General features: G+C 45.7%; 1 protein-coding gene and 1 pseudogene across 3 annotated transcripts in view; both read left to right on the forward strand.

Annotated features, from left to right (window-relative positions):
* ABCI12 (cobalt ion transmembrane transporter) overlaps positions 1-22,357 on the forward strand; it is an 85,110-nt gene that overhangs the window by 19,239 nt on the left and 43,514 nt on the right. The gene's annotated exons all lie outside the window — the stretch shown is intronic.
* LOC147458424 (uncharacterized) lies at positions 7,905-9,332 on the forward strand (annotated as a pseudogene).

Raw genomic sequence — 22,357 nt, forward strand, 5'->3', positions numbered from 1 at the left:
GCAGCTAATGGATGGACAACGTCATGAACACTATCTTCTCAAAGATGGGTTCATGATGATGCATGGCAGATTGTGTGTCACAAAGCCATTGCGACTCAAAGTTATGGAAGAGAGTCATGTCCCACCGTATGCAGGGCATCGTGGTATCGATGCTACAGTTAAAGCAGTTGAGACATTCTTCTACTGGCCTACATTGAGAAGAGATGTGGATGCCTTTGTGCGAGAGTGCCTAATTTGCCAGAAGGTCAAGTTTGACAGGCAAAAGGCACCAGGGTTATTGCAACCACTACCTATTCCAGATAAACCATGGGAAAGTATTGCTATGGATTTTATCTTTGATCTTCTGAGAACGCAGACAGGAAACGATGGTATTTGGACCATCATTTGCAAATTCAGCAAGCAGGCTCATTTTATTCTTGTCAGGAAGAAGATAAAGCCAGATCAGATGCCACGCTTGTTTATGAGCAATATTTTCAAGTATCATGGCATGCCACAGTCGATTGTTAGCGACCGTGATCCACGCATGACAAGTTTATTATGGAGAGGCTTGTTTGAGAATATGGGCACAACGCTCAAATTCTCTTCGTCATTTCATCCTCAAACAGATGGGCAGTCAGAAGAGGCAAATTCTACTGTCCTAGATCTGCTGAAGTGCTATGTGTCAGAGCATAAAGGAAAGTGGGAGCAATATTTGCCATTGGTGGAGTATGCATACAATAATACAGTGCATTCATCAACTGGCAAGGCACCTTTTGAGATAGTTGAAGGTGGCAAGAAAGTTCCTCCCATACTGCATACAAAGGACAAAATATTTGAAGCAGATAAGTATGTTCAGGACATGGATGAAATGTACAAGAAGGTTAAAGTGGCCTTGGAAAAGACTCAGGCAAAACAGAAGAAAGCAGCTAATCGTCACCGTCGTGAAGTGGTATTTTCACTTGGTGATTGGGTGCTTCTACGCTTTGAAAAGGCAAGGTTAAAGAAGATGAAGGGCAAGGAAAGACTGTTTTTAAAGCTCAGCATGCGTTACTATGGGCCTTTTCAAGTGTGCGACATAATTAGTGATGTTGCATATAGGCTGAAATTGCCTGACAGTTGGAAGATTCACAATGCGTTTCATGTGAGTCTTCTCAGACCCTATGTGGGTGATGTGCCAGAGGATATGCCAGCTGAAGATCAGCCGGAAGTCGAGGAACTTGACGAGATCTTGGTCCCGGAACAGATTTTGGCACATAAAGAAAGAAAAGTGAAAGGCAAGGTTGCTAGGCGTTACTTGGTAAAGTTCAGAAACTATCCACCAATGGATGCTAAGTGGATGGAAGAAGGTGAACTTGCAGAGTCACCAACCGTGTTATCACTTTACCTTGAAGCCTTCGATTTGCAACCTACCTTGACCCCTTGAGTTTCAAAGCTACATGGATTGTCAGTGTGACAATGGATTCTGAAACAAATGATGTACATGGTATTTAAAGTGAGCTCAAATCAAATACATGTTACATGAATGTTAGAGCTGTACAGATTGTCAGTTTGGCAATTGCTCTTATGGAATGTCCAAAAGTATGGTTAGTGCTATAGAAGTGAGTATTTCTTGTCAGTTTGTCAAGGATACAGTAATTGCTTCTATTAAAGGGTACATGTGTAACTGCATTCTTAAACTGTCGGTTTGGGTATGCTCGAAAGTGTTACTGGGCCCAACGTGTACTATAAGACAGTGGCAAAATGTGTAGCTACCACTTTGTCATTGGAAAGATAGTGACTCAAAGCAATGGCAGAGTGCGAAGCTACCACTATGTGATTGGGACAGGGTTCACACGCAGGCAATACATGGTTGACAAGGTGTTGAATACACAAGGGTTGACAATGAGCATGTATGTGTCGTACATGTGTCGACATGTGTTGAATAGATCAGCGTTCACTGTGAGCATGTACGACATAGATGCAAACGAGGACGTTTGAGATTTCAAGAGGGGGGTATGCCACCAGCGTGTGACTACTATCTATCCTTTTTGCTAATTTCTTTCTTATTATTGATTCATTTTCACTTTTTGGAAGCACCCCTCGGGAAATCTAACTGCCCTGGATTGCATAGCTAGTGTGGAACTGTTCTGAGGGAGTCCAGGCCTGAGGGCAAGAGAGTACTAAGGTTGGACAAGGACTATGGTTAGCCAAAGTGGGGTCATTGACTAGCCAAAGTGGAATCCTTTGCTACATAGGCTACATTTCAGTTTTTGATGTGGTTGCAGTGTACAAAGAGGGTCGGATGACCTAGAAAGATACAATGGCAGCATCTCCTAAAATTTAGGGAATTGCTATTTTGGGACTTGAAAATGTGTTTGCGTCATTACCTCCGGAATGACAAGGGGAACATTTTATTACTCTGCCGCAAAGTCAACTGGGCAACCGGTCAGGATATTTTTAAGCGGCGAACCCGAAATGGGAAAATGCTTGTAAATGCGCCAAGTGGCACATTTTTGTGCACTTGCCTCCTCAAGGAAGAAGTGGCGCTGAATTTGAAGAGAGGAGGGCTCATTTGCAGCTTCTGTCCACAGGTTAAGAGCTATGGAGTGCTTCCTTTCCCTCTTATGTATAGTGCGGTGCCAGGAGTGATGCCCTGCACGCTACGCACTGCCCTCTCTCTCCTCTATGGCAGTATGTTATGCCCCTCTAGTGGGCTTTTCAATTGACCAATGTACAGTTGTGTGGGTTTATGCGCGATTGCCGAGGCAAGAGCCTCTTGCACATGTACGGGATTAGCTAGCGGCTAATCCCCCGCAGGTACAGGTGAATTCGGAGAGGTTTCACGTCAGAAATCTCGTCCGATTCAAAGGGCAAGTAGCCCTACAGGTGCGGGAGCTCGAGGGCTTGCTACGGATGCGACCGGCACGCGAAACGGAGTCCGAAACAGTAAATCACAGCCTGCTGTGTATTTTTGCAGGTTTAGGGTTTTGGCCCTAAACGGTCCCTACTACCCCAGGAGGTTCGGGGATGCGAGGGGACTGCTGTACAGGTGATCTGGCGCATTTTCGGGGCTGAAAACAGAGAATTCAGCGTGCTGCAGATTCTCGCTAGGTTTTGCAAAGTGCCCGTATGCGTCGGGAAAGTCATTCAATGTGTGGGAATACTGACTGTGAAGGGTCCTAGTACAGTTATGCTTCCGAAATCGGGCCGGAACAGTTGAAATTCAGCCAAGCTTGTGCGGGGCAGCTTGTAGGGAACCACAACGTTTATTCCCTCTTTTAAACAATAAAGAAATACCGAAAGGGGCGCCTAAGTTAGTTGCCAATCTGGTGTCGGTCTTCTCATACAGGTGCATTTTAGCAGCCTGTATCCCTTTCCCCTTTGTTGTGTCTTGAAAGTACAGGTAAAGTGGGCGACAAATTAAATGGGTGAAAGCAAATAAGGTTTAAGTCTAAGGTCTACCGCCCTCTTTGGATTAAACAGGCCGGTTTCACGCTTTCTTTGCCCGATAATTGACGATAGCATTGTTCTTATGCTACCAAGGGACTCCTAGGAGAACGTCACACCTTCCGAGGGCATTATGTAAAAGTCCTTGTGCCCCAAATACCCCTGACAATGCAACCGAAGTTTGCCAACGACAGGTGTAATGGCTATGTCCCGTCTGGGTGCCGCTAAAACTGCCTCTACTGGTGGTCCCATCCTATCGAGTGTAATCTCGAGCCGCGCCGCCAATTCGGGTGAAATGAAGTCGGCCTTGGCTCCTCCATCGAAGAAAATCAGGGCTTCTTGATCTTTCACTTTGCCCCAAGCTCGGCAAAGTTCTGTACTTGCGTCAATCATGCTTGGGTCAGTACCCATGCAATTTGGAACCAGTCCTGCTTTCATCTTCCCTTTTCTGCCACGTTCCTATGTTGCTCTCGAACTCTCTATCCTGTCTTCATGTTGTTCTTGCTGTGCCCTTTTGGGGCGCTTTGCGGAGACGTGCCCATGTTCCATGCATCCAAAACACTTTCCTTCTTTGATGTAATTGGCCCTCTCTCGAAGAGTGAGCCGGGGTCGTGTATCGTTGTCTTTCTTTTCTTGGGAACTCTTTCTCTTTCTACTTTCATTATTATGAGGGATTTGTTGGGTTCTTTGAGTCAAGATCTCTTCAGTGGGGTAAGTCAAATTTCCCGAATGTATCGCAAAACCTCGTTTCGCATGACCTTCAATTCTTGAATAGAATTAGACTTTTGTTCCAGGCAATAGTCTCGGATCTGTTTAGGGAGTTCGCAGCAAAACAGCTCAATTTGTTCCTTAAAAGAGACTTTCTTAAATGAAGAGGTTGGTAGAAAAGAGTTCCAAAATCTCTTGCAATAAGCATCCAAAGAATCTCCCTTGGTCATCCGAAGATGATTCCAAGCGGTTCGTATATCTCGTTCGTACTCCCGAGTCAGCCAAGAAGAAATAAAGAGCCTTTTAAATATCAACCATTTAACTGGAGCTTTCTTCCTCAAAAGAAGAGTGGATCACCATGTTCGAGCATTTCCTTTGAAGAAAGATGTAGCCCTCCTAATCTTGGAGTGCTCTGAGTAATGCCCTCCAGAGAAGGCTATGTCAAACTGTTGAATGAAGGCCAAAGCCCTTGGAGCATCTTGAAACCCAGAAAAGGATTCAAATTTAATCGATTGTCCACCTTCTTTGAATTCTTTCACTTTCTTGTTTTTGTCTTCGAGAAAGTCATATTGGTTGGCTCTGTAAAAATGCTTCTTCTATGTATAAAACATTTGGTCGTCGGAGTCTGAACTGTCAGAGAATGACTCCTCTGTAGAACTGTCTGAAACTGGGAGAAATCTAGGTTTCTTTGCCTTTTTCTTGCCCTTTCCGAAGCTTTGCTTTTTGCTTCGTTTCTTGCCTTTTCTATCCTCCTCGCTCGAGTCAGAAGAGCTAGAAGAAATGTCAGAAGAAGAAGAAGAAGAAGTGGATAGTCCTTCAAATCGTACACGCTTCTTTTGCTTTCTTGCTGATGCAAAAGAAGATTGACAACCCAAATAACCCGGGAAGTCAGTCCCCTTCTTGTGCTTTTTCTCTTGCTTTTTGGATTGGTGGTTTGTGTCCAAAAGCCGACTGATCTGTGCCTGAACCACCTCTTGTAATTCTTGCTCTGTAAACATCCTCGGAGAAGGAAACCGGTTTCTTGATTGCCGGTTTGATGGGTGGTTCTGTGGCTTTCTGCCACTGGGTGTGCACTTCTGCGATGGATTGCTGAGACAAAAATTTGGCAAACTACAGATCCTTTGCGAATTTAATCATTTGCTTTGTGCACTCGTCAACCTGCTGTCGACGTTCCATCTCTTCAAGTTCGTATTGAGTAGGCCGAGGTGGCTGCACTCTTCCTCTGTTTGATCATCGAAATCTTCTTCGTGATTTCCTCCCACATTAGCAGATGCAAAAGAAGTCGATTGATTCATGTTGGAATCCATAAGTGTCGCGAGAAAAGGATTGGATTTCCCGGCAGAAGAGAAATCGGCCGTGCTCTGATACTACTTAAACAAACTTGGACACCCTAAGTCAAGAGGTATTGGCCCCAAAGACTGGCGCCCCTTTCGGTATTTCTTTTTATATTAATCTGTGTGCAAAGTGCAAAGAGAGTCAACGGGGACTCACACTCAGACTCTGCGTCCATATGCTCTGAGTAACGAGGCCCAACCAACTTATTTACTGGTACAAGGGATGCCCAAAAGTTCCCAAAAGCAATTGGTTTTCCAGAAGCTGCTAATTGAAAACAGCCAACGTAATTTCCGTACAGCATACCGACTGCCACGTCATCAACATAATTTACAGAAAAATTGTACGGACAGTCGAGCGCAAATGCTGACGGAATTTCCGGGCTGCCACGTCAGCATTCAGCCTGCCGGCGCATTTCAGTGGCCCCTCGTCCTCTGGCCATAAGGTGCCACGTCACCAGTTTGTGACACAATGCGTATGCACTTTGTTAAGAGAGCACTGGTAAAGCCTGGTTGGAATAGGCGTCCTAACCACCCGTTCGTGGACAGAAGGAACTTGTCTTGGAGCCCCACGTGACTCCGCAACATGTGAGTGCTCCCCGCCCTGTTGGCACGCACAAGGGACCTAGGCTTGAGCCTCAACAGGCTCTACTGCATGAGACGGTTGCCTTGTCTGCTGTGGCATCGGCGGCGCTTGCAAATATTCCATAAACCTAGGATTATGCACCAACCGAGAGAACACATTCACAGCAGCAACCAAGTGTGTCTTGAACGCATCCTTGTCTAGTTGCCTCGTCATATACCCTTGGCCTTTTGAAGCATTCAAATCAACAAAAGGTACAGACGGGGGGGGGGGGGGGGGGGGCCGTGGACTCTCGCCAACCTCGAACACTGGAGGAATAGCTTGTCTGTCTTGTGAAGAGGAACTCTCTTCCCTGGCGTCGTTTGTCCTGCCAGCCATAGTTAAATTCCAAGTTCCTATGGTCTCTGTCTTCGCCGTAAACCAACCAAGGCTCACTCTTTAAGGAAAAAGTGACTCGATCCCGGCAATGGAACCATGAAACCAGTTTGTATGGTGGTAGACTTTAGCTTTCACCCGAATCTTTACTTGGTAAACTTTACTTGACTTTATGCACAGAGGAACATCACGAATAAACCTGTGACTGGAATTAACACTTCAAACAAACACGGCATGGTAGCTAGAGCGCTACCAAGCAGACTGCGGCACCGTGTAGGCCCCAAAGATTGGCGCCCCTTTCGGTATTTCTTTATTCTTATTGCGAATAGACGATCCGAACACTTTCATCTAACTCTCGCCAAGCTGCCCATGGCTGTAATTGTAGGTTTTTGACCCAATTTCGCCAGCATAACGGCGCAAAAACCTTTGTAGGTCAAAAGTACACGTCAAGGACACTTTCCCTTGCGGTTGGGAAGCTTTCTAGTGAGCTGCAGGTCAATTTCAGCGTGCTGTAATTCCTTATTTTGACATTGTCAATGCCCAAAGCCCTGTTCCGTCCGGTTGCGTCCGTTTTCGTCCCGTCCGGCCATGGCGTACGTTCCGTCCGGTGCCTTTTTAGTCCGTTTGACTGGTTTTAAAACTGTTGACTGCGCTTTTCTTTGGGAGGATTTCCCCCCCCTCACCTCCCACATGCCTTGAGCCTCCTCTCTCTTTCTCTCTCTCTCTCTCTCTCACATTGCTTTGGATTCCATTAGGTTCCTCTCTCTCCCTCTCCCTCTCTCTCATTGCTTTGGTCCTTCACCTTGGATTCCATTAGGGCCTAGGCTCCTCTCTCTCTCTCTCTGTCTCTATCATTGCTTTGGTCCTTCAACCTTGGATTCCATTAGGTCTCTCTCTCTCTCTCTCTCTCTCTCTCTTATCTAACTCTCTCTTGTGTTCAAGGGCAAGTGTCTACACTCTAAATCTATATAAGGATGCCCTCTTTCTCTTCTTCTCCATTATGTTCCAACTCAAGGCTCAAGCTCATGAGTCATGAGAGATTGCAATTTGGTAAGCCTCTCAAGCTCTCTGTTCCTCCCTCATAGCTCTCAAGCTCTCCATTCCTCCCTCATAGCTCTCCATTCCTCCATGAAGCTTTCCTCTTGAGTCTTCCTCTCTCACACCTCCTCTCTCCATTATCAAAAAATCTCAAGCTCTCCATTGCGTAAACCTCTCAACTTTCAAGCTCTAAATCTCTCAACTTTCAAGTGTTCTATCATGCCTCTCCCTCTTCATGAAGCTTTTGAAAATCATTGCCGTTTCTATGAGAGAGTGAGGGACAAACAAAACGTTTGTAGGTGGACATGCAAGTATTGTCCCAAGATCATGACCTCCTCCTCCACTCGACTCATCATCCACTTGACGAAGATGGGATGTGAAGCCGGTCCATGTCCCAATATACCCGACGACATTTCGGAAGAGTGCAAGAAGAAGTATCTCCCTTTGAAAACGCGCATGGTGGGATGAAGAGAGCCCAAGAGGAGATAGTGGCGCCCGACATTGATGTTACCGACTCGGAGGAGGATACAACTACAAGCGGCCCTTCTCCCTCTACCTCCATTGCAAGCGGTGACGCGACGGCAAGCTCAATGGCTACCAATAAGAAGAAGGCATCGGCAAGTGCTAGTGGCCGTCCTCCAAAGCAAGCAAGGCAAGCCTCTCTCTTGCAATCGGTGGGTTTGAGCTCCTGTCCATTGTCTTTCCTTAAAGAGAGACAAAGGCTTGCGGACATTGAGATTGCACGCACCATCATTGAGTGTAATCTTGCTTTCAACATCCTTCGACTAGAGCGGTGGAAGAGGATGGTGAAAGCTATTGCGGCCGTCGGTCCATGTGAGGGGTGGACGGGTCCATCCTATGCGGACATGCGCACCAAGAAGCTCGAGGAAGAGCGGACAAGAATCGACAAATCCCTTGAGCCCGTGCGAACCGGATGGGCAAAATATGGGTGCTCCATTCTCTCCAATGGGTGGAGTGATCGTAAGAAGAGGGGCATCATTAACATACTCGTGTCATGCCCTCTTGGCACCTACTTCTTGAGAGCGGTTGATGCGGGAGCAAGAGGCAAGAAGGTCACGGGAAAATTCATCTACAAGCACATCAAGGCGGCAATAGAAGAGGTGAGAGTTTAAGTTGTCCCCTCTTCTTGTGCAATGTGCATTGTGCAATGTGTAGTATGTACTTACTACTTTTTGCCCTCTTGATAAGTGTTCTAATTTTTCTCTCTTTAATGTATGTCGGGCCCGAAAATGTGGTGCAAGTGATCATCGATAATGCATCCAATTGCACTAGCATGAGCCGACTACTTGAGGCCGAATACAAGAACATTGTATGGACCCCTTGTGTCTCCCATTGCCTCGGTCTTCTCATGGAAGACATAGGAGAACTAGAATGGGTGAAGGCCATTCTCACCCAAGCCCTCACTATCGTCAACTTCATCAATGCTAAGGTGAGAGTACTTGCAATTTTTCGCACGTACTCCGACAAGGAGTTGAAGAAACCCTCAGCAAGACGATTTGCCTCTATGTGGCTTCTTCTTGAGCGCCTCTACGATGTCCAAAACAAAGTGCAAAAAACCATGGTGTCCGATGAGTTGAAGCAATGGTGTGAAGGAGAGAACTCGGCAACCTCATAAGAGGCAAAGGCCATCCAACGGCTTTCCCTCAAAGAAGAATTTTGGGAAGAGGTGAAGGGTCTTATGGTAGCCATCTTGCCCATCTACAGTGCTCCGAATGACCGACATGGAGGGATCTACCATAGGCCTTCTTCACCACTTCATGGATGAGGCATACAAGGAAATAGAGGCATCAACCATTCTTGATGGTCCACCCGATGGGACACGATATCTCCTTTGCTCTCCATTCTCAAGTCGACAATATGTTTTTTGCTAATTTGCACTATGCCTCACCTCTCTCTCTCTCTCTCTCTCTCTCTCTCTCTCTCTCTCTTTTTGTAGTGATGTCTTTGAAGATTCCCCCAAGAAAGATGATATCCTCTTTCTTTTCCAAAAGAGATGGGATTTTATGAAGAGGCCCGTTCACCACTTTGCGGCTCTCTTGCATCCGGCCTACAAGAAGCCGGATCTTTTCACAAACCAAATGCTACAAGAAGAGAACCGCAACTTCCTTCCCAAGGCCCTCTTAGAAGATCATGACGGCGCATTCCTTCAAGAGCTAATCAACTATGGAGACAAAAGAGGCACGGCTTTTACTTCCACCATATGTTGGAAGAGGGAGTCCTTGGTAAAGCCTCTTTTTTGGTGGGAGAGCTTCGGGTACCAATTACCTCACCTTCAAAGAGTTGCATTAAGGAGTCTTGGACAAGTAAACCCTCTTAAGCCTCGGGCCTTGGCGCTCTCTCTCTCTCTCTCTCTCTCTCATGAATTATATTACATACTCACTATCTTTTGAATATAATATAAGATTGCTCATCCGGTGCATGCGAGCGAAATTGGTCCGCATACTCGCTTATCCACACCAAAATTCGCAACAAACTGTCAACAAAGCAATTGGAGCGGCTCATCTATTGTCGCTCCAATATCCGAATGTTGCGCTCCATGCATGAGATGCCTATGGCTAGACAAGTAAACCCTCTTTCTACACACTTGATTCTTGACTCATATGGGCTATGGCTTTGCATTCCAATTCACATGTGCTAACTTTGTCTTGAGTCTTGACTCTTTTGAACTTTTGTATAACTTGTCAAATAGGTCAATGTTGATGATTGCAAGCTCTCAATTGATACTCTCAAAAGTGTCAACAAAGAGCGTGATATGACGGAGGAGCAAATTTTCGCGAGCTCTACTTGGAGCTAGATGAGATTGACCGACGGGTTTCTCGCACACGATCACGCAAGAGGGTCATTGTGCGTGGAGTCCCTTCGGCTACAAGAGGTAGAGGTGCAAGAGCTTCCCATGCTCGTGGCCGTGGCCGTGGCCGTGGGCGTGAGATGGAGGCTACTACTCCTACAACCTATGTGCGGCGAGGCTCGGGAAGCGGCTCCATTGCGGCGGCCTCTGTTTTGGAGGATGTGCCTATTCGTAGATCCAACACTATGGACCCTAGAGAGCCGGAGTATGACGAGGAGGGAAATCTCCTTAGTGAGGGAGATTATGACACACCACAATCCGATTCATGTGAGGATGAAGATGACATCGATGAGCATAGCTCACAAGATGATGATGATGATGAGAGCGGAGGAAGCTCTTAGACTTTAGTGTCTCTCATATCTTTTTTGACCCTACTTCCACTTTTTGCACGATTGAGGCTTAAAAGGCCTACTTTTTTGTATCATCTCGATTATCAAATCTCAACTTAGCTTTTTGATATATAATGCGAATCGCAGTTCATGCCCATTGTGTCTCATTGTCTTGATTCTCAACTCTTGAGTGTCAGCACTTGGCACTTGCAAGTTGCATTCTTGTCCAATGTGATAATCAATTCTCTATTTGTCCTAAGTGTAAAATCTAGGGTTAAGAATTGCATGTTTTTATTTTTGAACGTACGTAACCATGTCGTACGACATAAAATTATCTAGTTCGATGAGTACCGTACGTCTTCGTACGTGGACAAAACGTACGTGACCGTACAAGACCACCCTGACCTCTGTAACAAACTTGGACACCCTAAGTCAAGAGGTATTGTCCCCAAAGGCTGGCGCCCCTTTTGGTATTTCTTTTTATATTAATCTGTGTGCAAAGTGCAAAGAGAGTCAGCGGGGACTCACACTCAGACTCTGCGTCCAGATGCTCTGAGTAATGAGGCCCAACCAACTTATTTACTGGTACAAGGGATGCCCAAAAGTTCCCAAAAGCAATTGGTTTTCCAAAAGCTGCTAATTAAAAACAACCAACGTAATTTTCGTACAGCGTACGGACTGCCACGTCATCAACATAATTTACAGAAAATTGTACGGACAGTCGAGTGCAAATTCTGACGGAATTTCCAAGCTGCCACGTCAGCATTCAACCCGCTGGCACATTTCAGTGGCCCCTCGTCCTCTGGCCATAAGGTGCCACGTCACCAGTTTGTGGCACAATGCGTATGCACTGGTAAAGCCTGGCTGGAATAGGCGTCCTAACCACCCGTTCGTGGACAAAAGGAACTTGTCTTGGAGCCCCACGTGACTCCGCAACATGTGAGTGCTCCCCGCCCTGTTGGCACGCACAAGGGACCTAGGCTTGAGCCTCAACAGGCTCTACTGCATGAGACGGTTGCCTTGTCTGCTGTGGCATCGGCGGCGCTTGCAGATATTCAATAAACCTAGGATTATGCACCAACCGATAGAACACATTCACAGCAGCAACCAAGTGTGTCTTGAACGCATCCTTGTCTAGTTGCCTAGTCATATACCCTTGGCCTTGTGCAACATTCAAATCAACAAAAGGTACAGACAGGGGTGGCCGTGAACTCTCGCCAACCTCGAACACTGGAGGAATAGCTTGTCTGTCTTGTGAAGAGGAACTCTCTTCCCTGGCGTCGTTTGTCCTGCCAGCCATAGTTAAATTCCAAGTTCCTATGGTCTCTGTCTTCGCCGTAAACCAACCAAGGCTCACTCTTTAAGGAAAAAGTGACTCGATCCCGGCAATGGAACCATGAAACCAGTTTGTATGGTGGTAGACTTTAGCTTTCACCCGAATCTTTACTTGGTAAACTTTACTTGACTTTATGCACAGAGGAACATCACGAATAAACCTGTGACTGGAATTAACACTTCAAACAAACACGGCATGGTAGCTAGAGCGCTACCAAGCAGACAGCAGCACCGTGTAGGCCCCAAAGACTGGCGCCTCTATCGGTATTTCTTTATTCTTATTGGGAATAGACGATCCGAACACTTTCACCTAACTCTCGCCAAGCTGTCCATGGCTGTAATTGTAGGTTTTTGACCCAATTTCGCCAACATAACGGCGCAAAAACCTTTGTAGGTCAAAAGTACACGTCAAGGACACTTTCCCTTGCGGTTGGGAAGCTTTCTAGTGAGCTGTAGGTCATTTTAAGCGTGCTGTAATTCCTTATTTTGACACTGTCAATGCCCAAAGCCCTGTTTAAGCATCCGGAGGCTTTCCCGAGGCTCCCCTGGTGATGTCCTGTAGTTTAGGTGCGAAACCCTAAACCTGTAGAAAAACACAGCAGGCTGTATTTTTATGTTTTGGATCGTTTTGGGCGGAGCAAACACGTCTACGCGTGTCTCTGGTGCTCCCGCACGCAATGGGACAGTTCCCCTTTGAAATGGACGAGTTTTCACGTGAGAAACTCTCTGTTTTCGCAATCCTTTACGATGCAGCTGTGCGGACCTGTGGGGGATTAGCAATTAGCTAATCCGGTTTTTGTACAGAAGGCTCTTGCCTTGGCAAACATGCATAAAATCCCAGAATTGTACATGGTTATCTGAGAAGCCCAACTAGTGGGGCATTACCATATGTGCAAAGGGGAGACAGAGATGCGTGAGAGCAAATTGTCCATTAAAGCTGTGATCACCTGCACCCACTACTCACACACACTGTAGTCACTTGAAGAGCAAAAATCAGCCCCCTCTCTCAAAATGGGCACTCTTGCTGGCTGATGGATCTGGCAAATCCACCCGGAGCCGCCGTGTGTCCACTTTGCCTCTTTTGAGTTAGTTCCTAGTACCCACCGACTTATTAAGTGTAGCGAGGGACCTAAATGACTTTGAACTGAGCCTAGACACCCTTTTACTACTCTGATTCGAGTGCCGATTGGACCGACCATCTCGTGGCGACCTGCCCTTCTTGACTCCAGGTGAAACTCTCGGCCGTCGGCCGTTTCACACTGGTTACACAATGTTCGGCCATTTGTGACTTCAAAAAGAGGGTCCCAAAAATTAAGAAAAATCAAGGGAAAGAAACCAACAACTAAGGTTAGTGGTTGCCACAGCCTCGTGACATACCTCCCTCTTGAAATCACAAATGTCCTTGATTGCATGCCAAATATGTCACAAACTGGAGTGCACACACACACCCCCCTGGTGCACCCACATTTGGCTGGCTGTTGCGGACGGAATGCTGACGTGGTTGACCGTACGTCAGCCCTGCAATTACGGAAAAGCCCTGCACGTGGCCTGTTGTACGGATCTCCGCGTTTTTGTGGCAGCAGGAAAGCAGCGCTGGATTGCTTTTTCTACGCTAGATGAGAAAGAGAGAGATACTTCTTTTGCTTTATTTTATTAAAGCATAAAAGAGAAAGAGAGAGAATTGCTTTATTTTCCACAGAGCTTTTGATTTTCAGCTTTTGGGGCTCTGCTTTTGGCATCCCTTGTACTCTTTAAATATGTGAGCAGGCCTCTCACAACTCAGAGCATCTGGATGCAGAGTTTGAGTGTGAGCACCTACCCGCACTCTTGTACTTTGAACTGAGATTAATATAAAAAGAAATACCGAAAGGGGCGCCAGTCTGCGGGGCCAATATCTCTAGGCACGGAACTCCGCCGGGCCAGTGTCGAATTAATTGTGAACTGTGAATTGTTTTGAAGTGGTTATTTGTGCTGTCGCGGTAGATTCTCGACTTGGAGTTACAGTGGTATCAGAGCACGGCCGATTTCTCTTCTACGGGAAATCCGATCCCAATTTTTTTTTTCGCGGCACCTATGGCTTCAGGCAAAGATCAGTCGACTCCCTCTGCATTCGGAGATGCGAGAAGGGATCACAACGAAGATTCTGGCAAGCCCGCCTCGGCCTACTCAGGCGGAGCATCGAGAGATGGAGTGCCGGCAATTGATCGGCGATGCAACAAAGGTGATGCTTAATTTTGCCAAAGACCCGAAATTGGCTAAAAGACTTCTCTCGAAGAGGTGCACACGCAGTGGCAGAAGACCACAAAACCACCCCAAAAACCCGCTCTCAAGAAACCTCCTACTCCCAAGAAGTATCCAGAGAAAGAATTAGAAGAGGTGGTTGATGTACGAATTGCTCAGCTTTTTGATGCGCAGAACAAAGCTGAAAAGCACGGCAAAAAGCAGAAGAAAAGCACTGACTTCCCGGGTTATTTGGGTCGTCAGTCGACACTTGAAAAGGCAAAGAAACAGAAGAAGCGTGTTCGATTTGAAGGAGTACCCAATTCTTCTTCTTCTTCTTCTTCTTCTTCTGACAGTTCTTCTAGCTCATCTGACTCGAGCGAAGAAGATCGAAAAGGCAAAAAGCGAAGCAAAAAGCAACGCTTCGGAAAGGGCAAGAAAAAGGCAAAGAAGTCTAAATCTCGCCCCGTGAGTGACAATTCTACGGAGGACTCGTCTAGAGACAGTTCAGACTTTGATGAAAGCAACTTTTATGCAAAGAAGAAGAATTTTTACAAAGCCAACCAATATGACTTTTTGGAAGACAAAAGCAAGAAAGTCCGAGAGTTTAAGGAAGGTGGACAGTCAATTAAATTTGACACGTTTTTTGGTTATAGAGATGCTTCGAAAGCTTTGTCTTTTGTACAACAGTTTGACATCGCTTTCGTGGGAGGGTGTTACTCAGAGCACTCTAAGATTCGGAGAGCTGCCTCTTACTATAAGGGGAATGCTCGAACTTGGTGGTCCACGCTTCTATTAAACAAGACTGCGCCAGTTAAATGGTTGAAATTCAAGAGGCTTTTTATTTCTTCATGGCTGACTCCAGAGTATGAACGCGATATACGAACTGCTTGGAACCATCTTCGGATGACCAAGAAGGATACAATGGACGCTTATTGCGAGAGATTCTGGAGCTCTTTTCTACCCGCCTTTTCATTTATGAAGATTTCATTCAAGGAACAGATTGAGCGGTTTGCCTTGGGTCTTCCTACAGAGATCCGAGATCACTGCTTGGAACAGAAGTCAACTTCCATTCAGGAGTTGATGAGTCATGCGAAACGGGGTTTTGCCATTCACTCTGGCAGTTTGACCTACCCCACTGATGAGATCATGACACAAAGAGCTGAACAGACTTCAACAAATGAAAGTAGAAAGAGAAAGAGCAACCCAGAAAAGAAGGATGCATGACCCAAGCTTACTCCTCAGGAGAGAGCTCGCTACATAAAGGAGGGGAAGTGCTTTGAATGCGGGGAAACTGGGCATATCTCCGCGAAGTGCCCTAACAAGGCATCGAATGAACAGGATGAAGAAAGGCCAGAAAGTTCCAAAGCAGCTGAGAGACGTGGCAGAAAAGGTAGATAAAAAGCAGAACTGGTACCACATTGCGTGGGGCAAAGTGAAAAAAAAAAACAGGAAGCTCTTTTGAAGAAGCCTAGGCCAACTTCTTTTCACTTGGAATTGGTGGCTCGATTTGGAATTACGCTCGATAGGCTAAGGCCACAGGCGGAGGTAGTTTGAGTGGCACTTAGACAGGATGTTGCCATTACACCGAGCATTGGCAAGCTTCGTTTGCAATGACAGGGGTGTTTAGGGCACGAGGAGTTTTACGTATTTGCCTTGGAAGGTTGTGGCGTTCTACTCGAAAATCCCTTGGTACCACAACAACAATCCCGTGGTTGACTACCGGGCCGAGAAAGCGACTTTGACAAATGAAGGGCTTAGAGATTGTACTTGATGAACTTCAGTTTCTTTACTCACTTCTTTTTGGGAGAGAACTAAACGATCGATAAAGGTTGAATATGTTTTGACCTGAACAAAAGAACGCCAAGATTTTCTCCACACTCATGCCGATTGCTTTTCAGAGGGCTTGCCAGGCAAGTTACCACCCGCTCGTCCTGAAGATCATACTATTGATTTGATACCAAGAAGCACACCACCGAACCGGCCACCTTATCGTGTGAGCCGAGCCCGGAACGAAGAGATTATGAACCAAGTGAAAGACCTCTTGGAAAAGGGTCTTGTCCAACCTAGTACTTCACCGTATTGCTCTCCAGTGTTGTTGGTTTTGAAGAAAGACGGATCTTGGAGAATGTGCATCGATTATAGAGCTCTCAACAAAATCACCATCAAGAACAGATTTCCGATTCCTAGGATCGATGATATACTCGACAGATTACAAGGATCCTCGTGTTTTAGCAAGATTGATTTGAAGAGTGGATATCATCATATCCGAATCGCGCTGGAAGATGTCTACAAGACAGCCTATCGGACGACTTTTGGGTTATTTGAGTTTTTGGGTGATGCCTTTTGGCTTAACCAATGCTCTTGTGACATTTAACCGGATGATGGACATGATTTTTTTCGAGAGTACAGGCTATTTGTTGGCACTTCTTTGACGATATCATTGTTTTCTCCAAGAATGAGGCAGAACGTAGAGATCATCTGCTTCAGGTCTTTCAGGCATTATGAGATCACAAGTTGGTGATTAATGCAAAGAAAAGTGAATTTTTTCCTACCAAAGATACACTTTTTGGGACACATTGTGTTAGTAGCAGGAGTGCAAATGGATCCCGCCAAGATAGAGACTATCCGTGATTGGCCCGATTTGAAGAATGTCCTTGAAGTTAGAAGCTTCTTGGGATTGTGTTCGTACTACAGGCGGTTCATTCGAAAGTTTGCAGAGGCTACTTCTCCTTTGCATATCTTGACACAGAAAGGAGTCCCTTTCTCGTGGGGACCCACAGAGATCACTGCCTTTCAGACTTTGAAAGAGAAATTGACTACGGGACCAGTTTTGACTTTGCCGGACTTGTAGAAGTCGTTTGAAGTATATTGTGATATTTGTGGTCGTAGTCTGAATGCGGTCTTCATGCAAAAAGGCCAATGTCATTGCCTACGAGAGCCGATTGTTCTTAAGGCCAGAATTGACAGCACAGGTTTGTGAGAAAGAGCTTTTGGCGGCTATCCATGCTCTTATTCAGTGGCGACATTACCTACTCGGAGCCGATTTTACGGTTTTCACAGATGATGGGAGTCTACGCTACTTCTTGTCGCGGAAGCAGCTATCGGAAAAAGCAGATGCGGTGGGCAAACATCTTGTCACAGTTTACTTCCAGATTGTCCATGTGCAAGGACAGAAGAAATTGGTGGCAAATACTTCGTCCCGAAAGCCGTTGGTTCTGGCTATTTCCGCGATACATCATAGGAACTTCGAGAATATGGTCAGTTAGTACGCCACATAACAGATTCTGCAGATGTATTCAGTTGAATACAAAAAAGGGGAGATAGTAGCGGACTATTCGATTCGGGATGTCTACTTGATGAAGAAAATCATGTTGTGCGTTACACAGCCGTCGAGGAAAAAGGTTCTAACCGAATGCTACTGTCCGCTTTTTACGGGTCACCGATGCATTGCTACCACCTTGAAAGGGGTAGAGAGATACTTCTTTTGGCCGAGACTCAAGGAGGATGTGGACGAAATTGTGCACAGTTACTGGGTATGCCAGAAGTTCAAGTTTGACAAGCATAAAGCACAGGGATTGTTACAGCCTTTTACCCATACCCACCTGCCCCAGGGATTGTTACAGCCTTTTACCCGTACCCACCTGCCACAGGGATTGTTACTTCCTTTTACCCATACCCACCTGCCCCAGGGAAAGTATTGCAATGGATTTCATCTCTCGAGAACACCGCGTGGGTACGATTGTTTATTGCCCATGTCTTTAGATAACATGGCATGCTTGAGACGATTGTCTCTGAGAGGGACCCCAGGTTCACGAGTTTGTTTCGGACGGCTATTTGGGAGAACACAGGCATGCGGTTGCAGTTCTCGTCATCGTTCCACCCGCAGACTGACGGGCAATCAGTGATTGCTAATTCAGTAGTATTGGATTTGTTGAAGTCTCCTTTGTTGGATCAGAAGACTACTTGGGAAAGGTTTTTACCTTTGGTGGAATATGCCTATAGAAACACGATTTACTCTTTGATGGGGAAGGTGCCATTTGAGATTCTTGAATTTGCTACGACGGTTCCACCCTTCCTTAGCACGAAAGATAAGATTTTTCTTTGAAGCCGACTAGTTCACGAGGGACTTGGTGCGGAAGGCTTTGCAGAAATTTCAGAAAAGGTAGAAAAAGGTAGCAGATCGCCATTGTCGCGATTTAAATTGAAAGAGAAGGATTGGGTGCTCTTACATTATGGGAAGGCACGCAGGAGAAAGAAAAAAAAAGGGAAAGGAGCCACTTTTTTAAAAGTTTAGCATGAGATAGTGTAGACCTTTCCAGATTTTTCGAAAAGCTAAATGTTATCTCCTTTGGATTGAAGCTGTCAGAATACTTGGAGGATTCACAATGTTTTTCATGTGAGTCTCCTAAAGCCTTTTGAAGGCGATGTGCCCGATGATGGGAAGCTAGAGGTGCAACCCGAATTGGCGACAACGAGCAGATACTCGTTCCAGAACAGAAATTGGCACAGAAAGAAAGAAAGAAGGTAAAGCGAACTGACGGTTCTTGGTTAAATTCAAGACCTACTTCGCAATGGATGCGAAACGAATGGAGGAGGAAGACCTAGCAGATATTCCTCGGAATGTGAATCTTTACCTTGAAACTTTTGGTTTAGCATAGTCTACTCCAAATGAAACCCAAAATTCAGCTTGGCCGGAGATGTGGTGCAGTGGGTTTGCACAAGAGGGGAGTTACTCCGCTCCTTTGTCAACTGATGCCTTGATTTTAGAATACTAGAGTCACTGATATCTCTTTGAGCTTTAGGGATACTGAGAGCTAACAGTATTCTGTTGGATGACTTCATGAAATGGAATTCCGGTAAATTATGAAATTGACTTGTTCTTGACTTGTTTAAGTGCAGGAACTGATAGACGAAATGACTGCAGCGTTTCGGTCTCAATGATCTCGAATAGTCATGGTTGCAATAGGGGTTAGTCAATCGGGCATCGATGAGGTCCCGAGTGGATCTAGATGCGATTGCTAATTACATTGCCGATAAATCATGGTCTAAGATCTCAATGAATGTTGAATGTGATTTGTCATGTGATGTCCTGTGATGTCGTGTGATGTGACTGTCGATTGGTACATATGCTAGATGTGTGTTCCTAGTGCGTAGGTACTAACAGTCAGTGTCTGCTAAGAGAGTTTATGGCTTCTGTCTGTTTTGCAGACGTAATCGAGGGCGATTACAATGCTTTCAAGAGGGGGGTATGTCACAAACTGGTGACGTGGCTGCCCAGTGCACACACACACCCCTGTTGCACCCACATTTGGCTGGCTACTGAGGACGGGAATGTTGACGTGGCTGACCGTATGGCAGCCCGGGAATTACGGAAAAGCTGACACGTGACCTGCTGTACGGATCTCCGCGTTTTGCGGCAGTAGGAAAGCAGCGGTGAATTGCTTTTTCTACGCTAGATGAGAGGAAGAGAGAGAGACTTCTTTTGCTTTATTTTAGTAAAGCATAAAAGAGAGAGAGAGAGAAAGAGCTTTTGCTTTATTTTCCATAGAGCTTTTGATTTTCAGCTTTTGGGGCTCTGCTTTTGGCATCCCTTGTACTCTTAAAATATGTGAGCAGGCCTCTCACAACTCAGAGCATCTGGACGCAAAGTCTTAGTGTGAGCGCTTGCCCGCACTCTTGTACTTTGAACTCAGATTAATATAAAAAGAAATACCGAAAGGGGCGCCAGTCTTTGGGGCCAATATCTCTAGGCACGAACTCCGCGGGGCCAGTGTCGAATCAATTGTGAACTGTGAATTGTTTTGAAGTGGTTATTTGTGTTGTCGCGGTAGATTCTCGACTTGGAGTGTCCAAATCTATGACAAAATATACATGCCATAGATGATTTAGTGTGATTAGCACCCTTTTATCATCACATGTATCCGCAGGAAAGGTCATGAAACATAGATACAAATGACTTAATGAGACCTTCGTACTTTTGTCATTTCATCTACGATAGAAGTGAGCATTTATAGAGCAATGTCCACTTCTATTGCACTGAATCCATATGTACATCTGATGTGCTAGCTCCATCATTACCCCTCCTATAAACACATTGAGTTCGGACATACATAGGCTGTAACCCACAGGCCTCAAGGTAAAGTTGCAAGACATTTGGTGACTCCAAAAGTTTACACTCTTCCATTCACTTTGCATCCATAGGTGGATAGTTCTTGAACTTCACCAAATAATGTCGTGCAACTTTTCCCCTAACTTTTCTTTCCTTATGTGCCAAAATCTGCTCAGGCATCAAAATCTCATCAAGTTCCTCGACTGTTGGCTGATCCTCATCTTGCATATCTTCTGGCACATCACCCATGAAGGGTCTTAGAAGACTCACGTGAAACGCATTATGAATCTTCCAATTGTCATGCTGTATTGTTGTACGCATACTCAAGCATGGGTAGATATTGTTTCCACTTGCCCTTATTATCTGACACACATAGTAGATTTAGCCTCCTCTGACTGCCCATCAGTTTGTGGATGAAATGAGGATGAAAACTTGAGCGTCTTGCCCATGTTTTCAAACAAGCCTCTCCAAAACAGGCTCGTCATATGAGGATCACGATCACTGACAATAGATTGTGGCATACTGTCACAAACTGGTGACGTGTCAAGCCACTGAAGAACGGAGCCAACCTTTAGATCACGGCCAAGGGGCCTAAACCCTAAGAAGAACAAGCAATAGAAGAAGAAGAAGAAGTCCTATCAACTTATGGGACCCCGTCCAATGGGGCCCAAGTGACATAAAGGCATATAAATAAAGCAGGACCCACACACACATAACCCGGATTTTCTCCTGACTGGTGATGTGGCAGAACTGTACGGATTTCCGCAAAACACACTGACAGTGCTTACGTGGCAGCTGTATTGATTTCGGCAAAATGCGCTGGCAGATTTTTGGGCATTGCTTTTGGATCAGATGCTTTTGAGTTTGAAGGCTTTTCATGTAAACTGCTTTTGGGCCTAGGGCCTTTAAATATGAGGCCATGGGCTCATTCTCTGGTATGCTTCCTAGAGAAGGTGCAGAGTTTGGAGTACCGGCTTGTACTGTGTTGATGCAATATAAAGAAATACTGAATGTTTGAAGTGGATGGTATCTGTTTTGAACCCGTCCTGGTGCCGATTTGAAAAGCTAGATAATGGTTTTAATATTGGTTTCAATGATTGGTGATTTTACTCCCGGATGGAGTACCCTGGGAAATGATGCTTGATAATGCTTGTTCATACTCATGGCCCGGACCCTTGTGGTTATTTGCGGGGGGAGTATTAAAATGTTTAAAAAGTGATGTTTTTACTCATGGCCCGGACCCTTGTGGTTATTTACGGGGGGAGTATTGTTGTTGTTACTCATGGCCCGGACTTGGATGGTTATTTGCGGGGGGAGTATTAAGAAGTCTGAGCAGTGGTTACTCTCAGCACCTCCAAACGATGCAGGCTGCGGTTTGGGGGGCGTTTGGTTGTAAAAGGCCTCTATATGTCATGGCTCGGACCTTTTTAGATTATTTGCGGGAGGAGTGATGAGGAAGTCGTTGAACAGCTCATGGCCCGGACTGGGATGGTTATTTGCCGGGGGGGGGGGGGGGGGGGGGGGGGGTTCATCGGCGACTTTATGTTTCTATGTCTTGTAAGTTGTAATATGCATTTGTGTTGCATTGTGATGTGCCAACTACTGAATATTTCTAAGTGGATGAGATTGCCTCGGTATGTAATTTTAGTGCATCAAGAAACCCGTGGAAGATCAGTGCGGTCTGGGTGTGATGGCTAATTTTACTACACCGGAATATCATGAGTTCCCGATCTGGACGAAAGGAGATGCCAACTCCTTGATCAAGAGAGTCGAAAGGAGAATCCAACTCCTTAACAAAAAGAGCAAACTGATTGTCCCTTCGAAATTTTTGAACTAGCTTGAGTTGTTTTGCAGAGATGCTGTAATCGCGGACGATTACTTTCTTTCAAGAAGGGGGGATGTCACAAACTAGTGACGTGTCAAGCCACTGAAGAACGGAGCCAACCTTTAGATCACGGCCGAGGGGCCTAAACCCTAAGAAGAACAAGCAACAAAAGAAGAAGTCCTACCAACTTATGGGACCCCGTCCGATGGGGCCCAAGTAACATAAAG

Source organism: Adiantum capillus-veneris, chromosome 5 (genome assembly GCF_014529385.1).
Source record: "Adiantum capillus-veneris isolate H3 chromosome 5, ASM1452938v2, whole genome shotgun sequence".
NCBI classification, from domain to species: domain Eukaryota; kingdom Viridiplantae; phylum Streptophyta; class Polypodiopsida; order Polypodiales; family Pteridaceae; genus Adiantum; species Adiantum capillus-veneris.